Source organism: Ovis aries, chromosome 6, assembly GCF_016772045.2.
Source record: "Ovis aries strain OAR_USU_Benz2616 breed Rambouillet chromosome 6, ARS-UI_Ramb_v3.0, whole genome shotgun sequence".
Lineage (NCBI taxonomy): Eukaryota > Metazoa > Chordata > Mammalia > Artiodactyla > Bovidae > Ovis > Ovis aries.
The window spans coordinates 22,715,867-22,728,106 of NC_056059.1; the positions used below are offsets into that span (position 1 = coordinate 22,715,867).

The 12,240-nt window shown below is 37.8% G+C and overlaps 1 pseudogene; it reads left to right on the top strand.

The window, feature by feature from the left end:
* The first annotated feature begins 1,622 nt into the window (after positions 1 to 1,622).
* LOC101122110 (60S ribosome subunit biogenesis protein NIP7 homolog) lies at positions 1,623 to 11,850 on the top strand (annotated as a pseudogene).
* Positions 11,851 to 12,240: the final 390 nt, after the last annotated feature.

The window sequence follows — 12,240 nt, forward strand, 5'->3', positions numbered from 1 at the left end:
AAGAATATTCCCTGACCAACACCTAGACAATGATGAAATGAGTCACCTTATTCCATAGACTCTTATCTCCCTCTGCTAATGCACCCTGACAGAGAGCAGGTAAAAGAAACCCAAAACCCCACGACACCCCTGTACAGCCTGAAGAAGCCAGAGCAGTCATTGCCCCTTTTCCCCTGAGACTGGGTTCCCAAATGCCTGAGAAGGGAAATAGGTAGACAGTTAGACATGAACAGGGTATCAAAAGGGACCAAAATCCAAAATCAGGATTTCCAAAACCAGGAAAATTAATGTTTATGGCTAATCATACAGTTGTCAATTGGGGACCCCATGGTATGTGGTTATCTAACTTCTCAGATGATATTAACAGTACTATGTATGACTATGCTACTCAAGTAGTGTGAAAAGTTACTAATACTATGATGGAATATTACTATGACAAAAGACTTCTTGGCTGGCTTGATGGTGGAATGACACCCCCTTGTCCTTGAATCATCCTCGATAAACAGATTGGGCCTAAACAATGAGACATCTAGAAACTTGCTGCGAACACCAAAGAAGCTAGAGCTTGGACTGGACATTTCATAGAGACCAATCGTAGTCATAGTAACTATTTCTTTCATTACAGTCAATCATATTTCATACAAGCTTGTGTTCCCCTTCCTTTTGTTACAATTATATTTGCTGTTTACCATTGCCTTTATGCAAAAATTGTTAAAACTAAACAAACTCAGTTAGTCAAGACCCTTTTTACAAATATAATAAATAAGGGGGAATTGTCAGGGAACACTTAGCAGGAGGATTCCTGCATGCTGTTTTCTATTTCTCAAGGATTCTCTGTTCCTTATCAGTTCCTATTCTGAGAATGAGTAGAGCTGCACGCAGTTCTCAGAACTGAGGTCATAGGATGAGACATGCAGTGACTCTTTTCAGCATCAGCAACCTTGTATGTATTAGTCTATCCATATTGTGGCTGTTGATAAAATTTCATCCTGTGTAATAGCTGAGTAATCATCTTACTCAAGATATACAAGCCTGCATTTCTGCTAATAAAATACCTTTGCTCCATCAGAGCTTGGGTCCCCATGTCTTTCTTTCTTGCTTTCTTTCTCTCTCTCTTTCGTTTTCTTACTGTTGACTCTGGACCACCAGGTTCCGGTCCATTAAAGGACCTCAACACTCCTCTTCCTGCTCAAAGCCAAACCCTCTCCTGGAGTCCTTGGACTCTTCTTCCTTCCCAATCTCCACTGAATGAACATCGCTTCTTCAATCATTCCCACACACCCCATCTTCCACCTTAATCTTCCTATTGGCCTTCATCCTGGGCCCACAAACCTAAAGTCCTTCCAATCTTTCAAAAACAAAGAGACAAAATACCCCAATGATCATTTTAACTCTTATTGGACCTATTTGACAAATTTGAGAGAATTTATTGCAGCCTCCTTCTTGAAACCATCCCATGTTCTCTTTGTAGCTTTCTTGTAATCCCTTCTGTTCTTCTCTTAATCTGCTCATTTCTTAAATGTTGATTTTTCCTTTGTTTGATTCTCAACTTTTTTCTCTTCTAACTCTGCATCAAGAACTTTTAAGCCTGGGGTTCTTCAGGGGTCTACAAACCTTCGGAAATGGTGCGCAGAATTTTTTGGGTATTTGGTTATGTGTAACTGTTTAGTGAGGAAGCCTTCTTAAAGGCATTCATGTCTTTCCGTGGTCTTCCAAGGTAATCTTAGTAATTGATTTAGTTTAAGCTAGTAACATACATCAAGTCCTAATTAAATGCAAGTATAATAATTTTCTTAAGTAACTTTCAAAATGACTGTATAAAGTAAGTGTGATAGCCACTTTAAAGACTAGAAAACTAAGGCATTGAGAGATTAAGGCACTTGGCTGAGGAGACATAATTACCGAAGTTGGCATAGTTTTAACTACCATTTATTCACTGATGATTTTCAAACTCACATCTCCAGCCTATATCTCCTAAGCTTCGAATGCGGCTCTTTAAGTCATTTCCATGGATGCTCCATGGGCCGTCAAATTCAACATTTCTGCATGTTGACTTATTATCTTCTTTCCCTAATCCACTTCTCCAATGTTCTCCATTCATGGGCCATATTATGAGAATTGTCTTCACTGTTTTCTTTGCTCTCCTACATTGGACCAATCTCCCATCCTACCAAGTTTAAATGCAAATTACTGCTGCTTCAGTTCAGGTCCTGATCCTCTGGCTTTATGTATCAGTGTCCTACCTGCCTAAAATGCTTTGATGACATAGCATTGTGTGGTGATAGGATAAATGGGAAACAAGGCCTTCCATGTCCAAAACCTACCTATCTCTCTACAACCATCTCCAGCCTCTCTCTTCCCATATCCTTTCGGTTTCACTGAATTACTTGGTGTTCCTACTAGATGTCCTGTTATCTCTCACTTCTATGCCTGTGCTCATGTGGTCCCCTCTGTCTGGAAGTCACTTCACTTCCTCTTTCATCCAGCTAAGTCCTATTCATCCTCGGGTGTCGCTTCATGAAGACTTGAAGGCTTCCTTCTCTGGGCGAACACTATTAGCTGATGGAATGGATGAGAAGGGGAAGAAATGAAATGAATTCAAGGTTTTGGCCTCAGGAACTAGAATAATGGGATTTTTGTTCTTTGAGACAGGAACAACAGAGGCTTTATAGGCTAAAATTATGGTTCAGTTTTGGACATATGGAGTATGAATGACTATTAGATTTCTGAGTGAAGTTATTGATTAGACATTCAGCTAGATGAGACTGGAATTCAGGGCCATACTGAGATGCACATCAGCATCGAGATGGTTTTTAAAGCTGTAAGACTGAGTGAGAGTACCAAGTGAACGAACAAGGATAGAGGAGAATAGGTCCAAAGACTGAGTCCCATGGCATGTGTAGTAATAATGTGTTTATGTATATGCATCCTCGCCAGGTGGCTCAGTGGTAAAGAACCCACCTGCCAAGCAGGAGACGCAGGTTTGCTCTCTGAGTTGGGAAGATCCCCTGGAGAAGGAAATGGCAGTCCACTCCAGTATCCTTGCCTGGGAAATCCCACGGACAGAGGAGTCTGGTCGGCTACAGTCGGTGGGGTTGCAAAGAGACGGACACAGCTTAGTGACTAGATAGCAAACAGTGCTCATCAAATGATGAGATCATGGTGCTCCTGGGCTTTGTTTTAGTCATCTTTTCCTTTTAAGCTATGTTTAGTAAATGCTTGTTGAATAAAATGAATGAGTGACTGGATGGATGAGCTAAAATGGGTGATATTAAATAGGGGTCATCAAGTAAAACACGTACAGGATTCACGCAATAAATAATGCAGGTTAGTGAAACATCTTTGGTAAGTAATATGGAGTGGTATGGTTATGGAAAATTGAGAAGTACATGCTTTCGCAAAAGGGGAAACCTGGGCTTAACTCCATTTAGTTGTCGTAGTTGTTCTTTATTATTAAGTTGTGCTTAACTCTTGTGACCCCTATGGACTACATGTTGCCCACCAGTCTCCTCTGTCCATGAGCTTTCTCAGGCAAGAATATTGAAGTGGGTTCTATTTCCTTCTCCAGGGGATCTTCCCAACCCAAGGATTGAATCTGTATCTCCTGTGTCTCCTGCATTGGCAGGCAGGAGAGCCACCTCTGAGCCACGGGAGAAGCCACATTTGATTGTTACCATGTACAATCAAGGGTGGCCAATTTTTCTGATTTCAAGAGGTGGTGGAAATATCTGGCTTTTTTAAGGTAAAACTTCTGTGAGCCAAGACTCTGCAGGTCAGATGAAATTTGTCCTGAATCTGTTCATTATCCTGCATGGTCATGATCTCCGATCAAGTAGTTCAATATTATTTCATAGAAGAAGAAAAGGTTTTTCTATTATCTATTGTTAGATAGAGAGATACATTTTTCAAGCAGCAAATTACTTTCACCTTTTGGTTAAGATTTTAGACTGCCTTTTAGCACCAACAGAAAAGTAGAAAAACTGTAGCTATGAAAGCTGCTCAATAAATACTGTTATATGTATTCTGCTTTAAAAGCTATGGTTCTTCCAGTAGTCATGTATGCATGTGAGAGTTGAAGAAGCTGGAAGTGCCAAAGTTGAGTGCCGAAGAATTGATGCTTTTGAACTGTGGTATTGGAGAAGACTCCTGAGAGTCCCTTGGACTACAAGGAGGGCCAACCAGTGCATCATAAAGGAAATCAACCCTGAATATTCATTGGAAGTACTGATGTTGAAGCTGAAACTGCAATACTTTGGCCACCTGATGTGAAGAACAGACTCATTGGAAAAGACCCTGATGCTGGGAAGCATTGAAGGCAGGAGGAGAAGGGGATGACACAGGATGAGATGGCTGGATGGCATCACCAATGCGATGGACATGAGTTTGAGCAAGCTCCAGGAGTTGGTGATGGACAGGGAAGCCTGGCGTGCTGCAGTCCGTGGGGTCGCAAAGAGTCTGACACAACTGAGTGACTGAACTGAACTGATACATAACACTGGAGAAGGAAATGGCAACTCACTCCAATATTTCTTGCCTGGAGAATTCCATGGACAGAGGAGCCTGGTGGGCTGCAGTCCATGAGGTCACAGACAGTCAGACTTGACTGAGTGACTAACACGCTTGACTGCTTAAATCATTCCTTTAATTTTGGACCCCAGAGATTTAATTACCATGTATATCAGTTTTCCCCATCTTAAAAATGAGAATAATAATCTTTACCTTAATTATCTAACAGGGCTATTATAAGAATCAAATAAAATAATCTATGTTTAAGTGATATGAAAGACTTCAATAGAATGTAGCTGGGATGTGCTATTGTCTCACCACTTCAGAGGTTAATCCAGTGTAAATATCTGCCTATGCTCAATGATCTTGGACAGTTTGATATCTTTCTCCAGGCACATAATTGTTTTCCCCTCTAATTTTAAATTCTTACTAAACTTTGGAAGTGAAAAATTATAGAATACTGTAATATGGGCTTCTTAGGTGGCGCTAGTGGTAAGAATCCACCTGCCAATGCAGGAGATGCCAGAGACGTGGGTTCGATCCCTGGGTCAGAAAGATCCCCTGGAGTAGGAAATGGCATCCCACTCTAGTATTCTTGCCTGGAAAATTCCATGGATGGAGGAGCCTGGCGTGCTTTTAGTCCATGGGGTCACCAAGAATTGGACACGACTGAGCATGCATGTGAAATATGGAGTATCTTGTTAATGGAAAATTTAAAATATTTCTTTCACTGAGTATTAGCACAAACTGATACTCAAAGCATTGAAATTTCATTATATCTAGTTTAAGGAGATGTGACACAAGATAAATTTCTTAGAGCTTTACTAGTTATTTTAAGTGTTATTTATTTTCTGAGGCTGATTTCATCCTTAAAATTTTCAGCAAACTAGTCATAAGTACTTTTAATTCTACATGATTGCGTTTTTCTGAAGTTCCAGTTCATACATTGTTTCCTTCTGTGGCAATTTTTTATTAACAAAAAGCTAAATGGTGTTTTAAAATCAACATAGTTCAAAAAAACATATGATAATGTTTGCCATCTCAGTATTAATTTAGTATTGTTAAAAGTTGGTAATGTATTTTTCTTATTATATCACAAGAAGTATATGTTGTCTTTTATTTTCCTTTCCTTTGTTTTCTTCTAAGATTTCAGTAAAGATTGCTTGAACATCACTTTTACATAATTCAAATCAGGTACAGATATGACAAGTTTGGTGGATTTTGGTGCAGGTTTTATTTTTATGATAGGGTCTCCAAGGCAGAAAAAACAGTTTTTCCTCCTAGTTTCTGGATTTATTAGTATAATTGACTTACACTATTATATTAGTTTCATTTATATTAGTTTCACTAGAATGTAGTGATTCAATATTTTTATACATTACAAATAATCACCATAAGTCTAGTTACCTTCCAGCACCATACACAATATACAATATTACAGTATATTACAATATTATACCATACACAATTATTACAGTATTATTGACTATATTCCCCTTGTTATACATTTCACCCTTGTGATTCATTTATTTTGTAACTGGTAGTTTGTATCTCATAAACCCCTTATCTATTTTACTCATTCTCTTCCCTCCCCAACAACACCTATTTGTTCTCTGTACTATTAGTCTGTTTTATTTACTATGTTTGTTCATGTTTTATTTTTTAGATTCCACATATAAGTGAAATCAAATAGTATTTATCTTCCTTTGTCTGACAGTTCTCTAAGCATAATACCCTCTTTGTCCATCCATGTAGCTGCAAATTCTTTTGTCCTTATCACATATATATCTCACATCTTCTTTATCCATTCATCTATGGAGAGATACTGTGGTTGCTTCCATAACCTTGGTTGTTGTAAATAATGCTGCAATGAACATAGGGCTGCATTTATCTTTCCAAGCTACTGTTTTTGTTTTCTTTGGAAAAATACCCAGGGATGGTATTTTGGATAACATGCTAATTCTATTTTTAATTTTTTGAGGAACTTCCATAATGTTTTCCATAGCGACTGAACCAATTTACATTCCCACCAACAATGCATAAGGAATTTTTTTTCTCCACATCCTCACCAACACTCATTATTTCTTGTCTCTTTCGATAAGAGCCATTCTGACAGGTGTGAGGTGACATTTCACTGTAGTTCTAATTTGCATTTCTCTGATGATTAGTGATTAGCATCTTTTCATGTGTCAGTTGGTCACCTGCATGTCTTCTTTGGAAAAATGCCTGTTTAGGCTCTCTGCCCATTTTGTTGTTATTGTATGAGTTCTTTGTAATTTTGGATATTAGCCCCTTATCAAAAATAAGATTTGCAAATATCTTCTTTCATTCAGTTGGTTGCCCTTTCATTTCGTTGATTGTGTCCTCTGTCTGTGCAAATGTTTTCAAGTTTGATGAGGTAACATTCGATTATTTTTGCTTTTGTTCCTCTTATCTGAGGAGACAGATTAAAAAAAATATATTGGTACAATTTATGTCAAAGAGTATTTTGCTTATGTTTTCTTCTAGGAGTTTTATGACTCTAGCTCTTACCTTTAGGTCTTTAAAACATTTTGAATTAATTTTTATATATGGTTAGAGAAAGTAATCCAATTTTATTCTTTTGCATGTAGCTGTCCAGTTTTCCCAACTGGATTTACTGAAGAGGCTGTCTTTTCCCCATTGTATATCCTTACTTCTTTTGTTGTAGACTAATTGTCGGAGAAGGTGATGGCACCCCACTCCAGTACTCTTGCCTCGAAAATCCCAAGGACGGAGGAGCCTGGTAGGCTGCAGTCCATGGGGTTGCTAAGAGTTGGACACGACTGAGTGACTTCCCTTTCACTTTTCACTTTCATGCATTGGAGAAGGAAATGGCAACTCACTCCAGTGTTCTTGCCTGGAGAATCCCAGGGATGGGGGAGCCTGGTGGGCTGCCATCTATGGGGTCGCACAGAGTCAGACACGACTGAAGCAACTTAGCAGCAGCAGCAGCAGCAATTGACCATGTAAATGTGGATTCGTTTCTGGACTCTCTATTCCATTCCATTGATTTATGTGTCTGTTTTTATGGCAGTACCATATTGTTTTGGTAACTGTAATTTTGCAGTATAGTTTAGAACTAGGGAGTGTGATATCTTCAGCTTTGTTCTTCTTTCTTAAGATTGTTTTCACTATTTGAGACCTTCTGTGTTATAGTACAATTTTTAGGGCTGCAGGTCCTAGTTCTATAAAAAATGCCGCTGGTGTTTTGATAGGAATTGGACTGAATCTGTAGATTGCCTTGGATAGTATGGTCATTTTTAACAATATTCATATTTCCAATCTATGAGCACAGAATACCTTTCCATTTGTTTGTATCATATTCAGTGGCCCTGGGCAACAAGACCATTTTAAACTGAAGCAAAATAACAGATACATACAGTGTGAATGAAATTTGCAACTCAACTATCCGCTTCTACTTTCTATAGTTTAGAAACACATTTAGGATTAATGTTTCTTTGTCACATTTCTGGTAATGAAACTTAACAATTCTGAGCAAGCCAATACTAGGGTTTTCAGAATATTTTATAACTATTATTCAAAATAAATGTTTCAACAGAAACATTTTTCTAAAACTATAAATTGGTTTCTAAGATTAAGATCCTACATTATAATTTTTATATAAACCAGATCATGGATGTCAGCAATTTTTCATTTATTTAAAAACATGTGATACCTTCAGGAATTTCTGTTATAAACAACCCAGCAGTGTCTTTACCAGCATTCTCTATTCTGCCTCTTACCAAATCCTACCACCCATAGACTCTTTAGAAAGTTTTTGAGTCACAGGATTATGGTTACTTATTAAATTATAATCTGTGCTGAGCTTAGTCGCTGAGTCCTGTCCAACTCTTTGTGACCCCATGGACTGTAGCCTACTGGGTTCCTCTGTCCATGGGGATTCTCCAGGCAAGAACACTGGAGTGGGTTGCCATGCTCTCCTTCACGGGATCTTCCCAACCCAGGGATTGAACCCAGGTTTCCCGTATTGCAGGCCGATTCTTTATCACCAGGGAAGCCCAAGAATACTGGAGTGACTAGCCTATCCCTTCTCCAGGGGAATGTCCCAACCCAGGAATCAAACTGGGGTTCCCTGCATTGCAAGTGGATTCTTTACCAGATAAGCTACAAAGAAAGAATTATAACCTACTTTCTTTCAAAAATATTTGAGATAGCTTACTGGTTTGCACAAGTATAATAACATGAAGATTAAAGACATATTTACAAACAAAATGATGAGATATAACTAAAGAAAAAAGTTAATAATACACAGAAACATATGCCACAAGTTCCCACAAAACTCTTAAAAGACAACTACATATTTATACTTAGTTCTGAACTTCTGATTAGCCAAAACTAAAAGGATGATATTATCACATACTGTCCTAATGATAATAGTAATAAAAAATAATAAATGTGGGTAAAACTTAATAAACTAATGTTTTTATGGCTATGAAATTTGAGAAAATTTTCTCTGCAATTTAATATTTTGAATGCTTAAAAATAGAACATGGAATTCTTAGGAATGAGACAAGGAATGATGGAAAGGAAAATATTATCAACAATAGTCTTAAAATCAAAATAACTAGTTTTGTTTCTATAGTGCCCTTCAATGTAAATTGAGAGCATAAAGCCAAAGTACAATGTAGCAAATGCAATTCTCTGTAAGTGGGCAGTACAAAAAAATCAAAACAATGAAATAACCTCTCTTAATGTCTAGATTGGTCTGGGGATAAATATTGTAATTATTTATTGGGCTGGGTGAACTTCATGCCCTTTAATGTGTCCTTCATGGATATTATTTCTTGTACTTTGACTTTTTTTAAAATCAAAGCATAGTTGATCTAAAATGTTGTGTTAATTTCTGCTATACAGCAAAGTGACATATGTACACACACACACACACATTCTTTTTAATATTCTTTTCCATTATGGTTTATCCCAGGACACTGAATATAGTTCTCTGTGCTATAAAGTAGGACCCTGCTGACCCATCCATTCTACATGTAATAGTTTGCAACTACTAACTCCAAACTCCCAGCCCCTATCCCCACTCCTTCCTTGATCTCTTGGATGCCACAAGTCTATTCTCTACATCTGTGAGTCTATTTCTGCTTCATAGATCAGTTCATTGGTGTCATATTTTAGATTTCACAAATAAGTGATATCATGTATTTGTCTTTCTCTTTTTGATTTACTTCACTTATCGTGCACTTTGATTTTTGATAAAAGTTGGCCAGTGGTGATTATCTGATTATTTGACAAATGTTTTGGAGTAATTTAGTGTTACTAGTTGAAATACATATATTTTAAAAACTCATATACTTCAAAATGTATATATTTTAAAAATCATCTGAGTAAAGAGACATAAGAGAATGTCCTCTTATGAAAATTCAGGTGCCTAACTTAGACTTTGTATTGAGTTGGCACTGGCCTACCTCTGCAGAGAGGAGGTCTGAGAGCACTGTGGAAAGTATAAAAGATTTTTCTCAGAAAACAATTCTGAGTCTGCTCCAGGATAAGGGCAAATCAATAAGCAAAGTTCCAAAGTTCTACACTTTAGACCATGACTTTGACAATTTTAACCTGGAAAATTTTCAAAGTAGAGTTACCCATAGGAAAATTTCATAAATCCATTTGTAAAATGTCTGAATTTAACAGCTTTCTAGTGACCCTTTTGGGGAAAATGACTTGTGAAATGCACTGCATACTAATAAAAATGACTGACATGCTGTTTAGAGTTGTTGGATATTAACCAATTAAACCTTTGGAGGACATCTGCCAGAAATACAAATTTGTGTTTAGAGACAACTGACCTTAAATGAACTCTTTCTGATTATTACATGGAAGGAATATTGTGTATTGAGGCCAGAATTATCACAGAATATTTCTCTTTTCAGGTTTTTCTTTTTTTTTTTTTCCAGCAAGGGGAATTATACTTTGGTTATATTGTTGAGCTTAGTCTCTTTCAACTAACAGTCTTAATAAGACTGCTGTTAACTAGGTGTTTGCCTAACACTTAACAAACTGTACATATCAGATTTTTCCACATAACCTCCAAGAAAGGTGGATAATTAAAATAAATACCCAGAAGCCTTCTAAATTTCCACTTACTAGCTATGCACAAAAACTTTGCTTTCTAGAGGTTCTCTGTGACTGAACCTGTGTATAATGAATCATACTTAGTCACTTAAAATGGCTCCTTTCCTCTGCCAATGACCTCACACTTTCCTTATTAGCACTTCTAATTTAACTCATGTGCTGCAGCGTATAGAATTCTAGAAGTAGATCAACAGACATCACTGTGGGAGGCTGCAGGGATAAAGGAAAAAGAAAGTTGGCATGTTCTAAGGCTTAAAAAAAAAACCCCAACATTTCCCCTTTAATTTCTCTTCAAAAATTGCAAAAGCAATATGTGTTTAGTGAAAGTGAAACAGTATAAAGAGAAAAAAAGAACATTTAATATTTTTTGTCACCTCCTCTCCCTGCCACCTAGGTCCTCCTCATCTCCTGGATCCTCACAAGCAACAAATGTTAACAATCTGGTGCATATCCTTTTACACATTTCTACATGCTCATTCATTCACAAACCAACTAGCACATATGAAACTCCATGGGTCTTGAATTCAGGTGCTCTATTCTCTCCACAGACCTAGACTTGGACTCTCTTTTCCTTCTGGACACTAAGGAGAGTACTGATTGAAGAGTAGATCCATGTAGTATTTGAGAAAATAGTAGAATACATCCGGTAGACTTCAGCTATGGTCGACAGGCTTTATGGCACCTCATTTCAGGCTACACAAGGACCGAGTATAGTATGTGAATGAGATGATCTTGAAGTTGGCTGCCAGTATCTCCAATGGCACAGCTGGTGTTTTGGGGACATGCAAGACCTACAAGTTTTAACAGAATAATTCTGGATTCCCTAGCACCCTATGCCAAATATAAAGTGTGGATAAGGCCTGGAGCAGAACATTCCTTATTGTATGGGAACCTTGTGAAATCTGGACTTGGAGGAATCACTGAAAATATTTCTCAGTACCAGGAAGTCCTGGTATACTCCATGGCAGACATCCCTTTGGGTTTTGAGGTGGCAGTGAAGTCTACACAAGACTGCAGGAAAGTAGACCCATGGCAATTGTGGTATTTCATCTAGTAGACGTTGGGGAATATGTGTGGCATGAAGAGACACTGAGTTTAAATGAAATCATCCTGAGGATGTATGGCTGTGTGGAAGGGCCTGGCTTTGTTTCCTTTGTCTGTGTGAGCTCCACCATCATGTTGAATTTTATCGACACTCTGACGTCTTCAGGGGCTTCTTAGTTTAATATTCTCTCTGTTAAGGACAAATGCAGACTAGATTTTTATTATGCAGAAATGGAGTTTTGGATCTTTGTAATTGTGGCAAAATTGAATTTGTGGTTGTTCAGTCGCTCAGTTGTGCCCGACTCTTTGCGACCCAATGGACCGCAGCACACCAGGCTTCCCTGTCCTTCACCGTCTCCTGGAGCTTGCTCAAACTCATATCCACTGAATTAGTGATGCCATCCAACCATCTTGAAGAATGTCTAAATAGAATACTGTGTTTTATATTTGAATCCAAGGGCTTCTTGTTTTGAGTAACAGGTTCTAAATTGTTGGAACTGAGGACAAGAATAGCTTATTATTTGTGATAACACTGTTTTCCAAACACAGGGTAAGAACATGATGGAT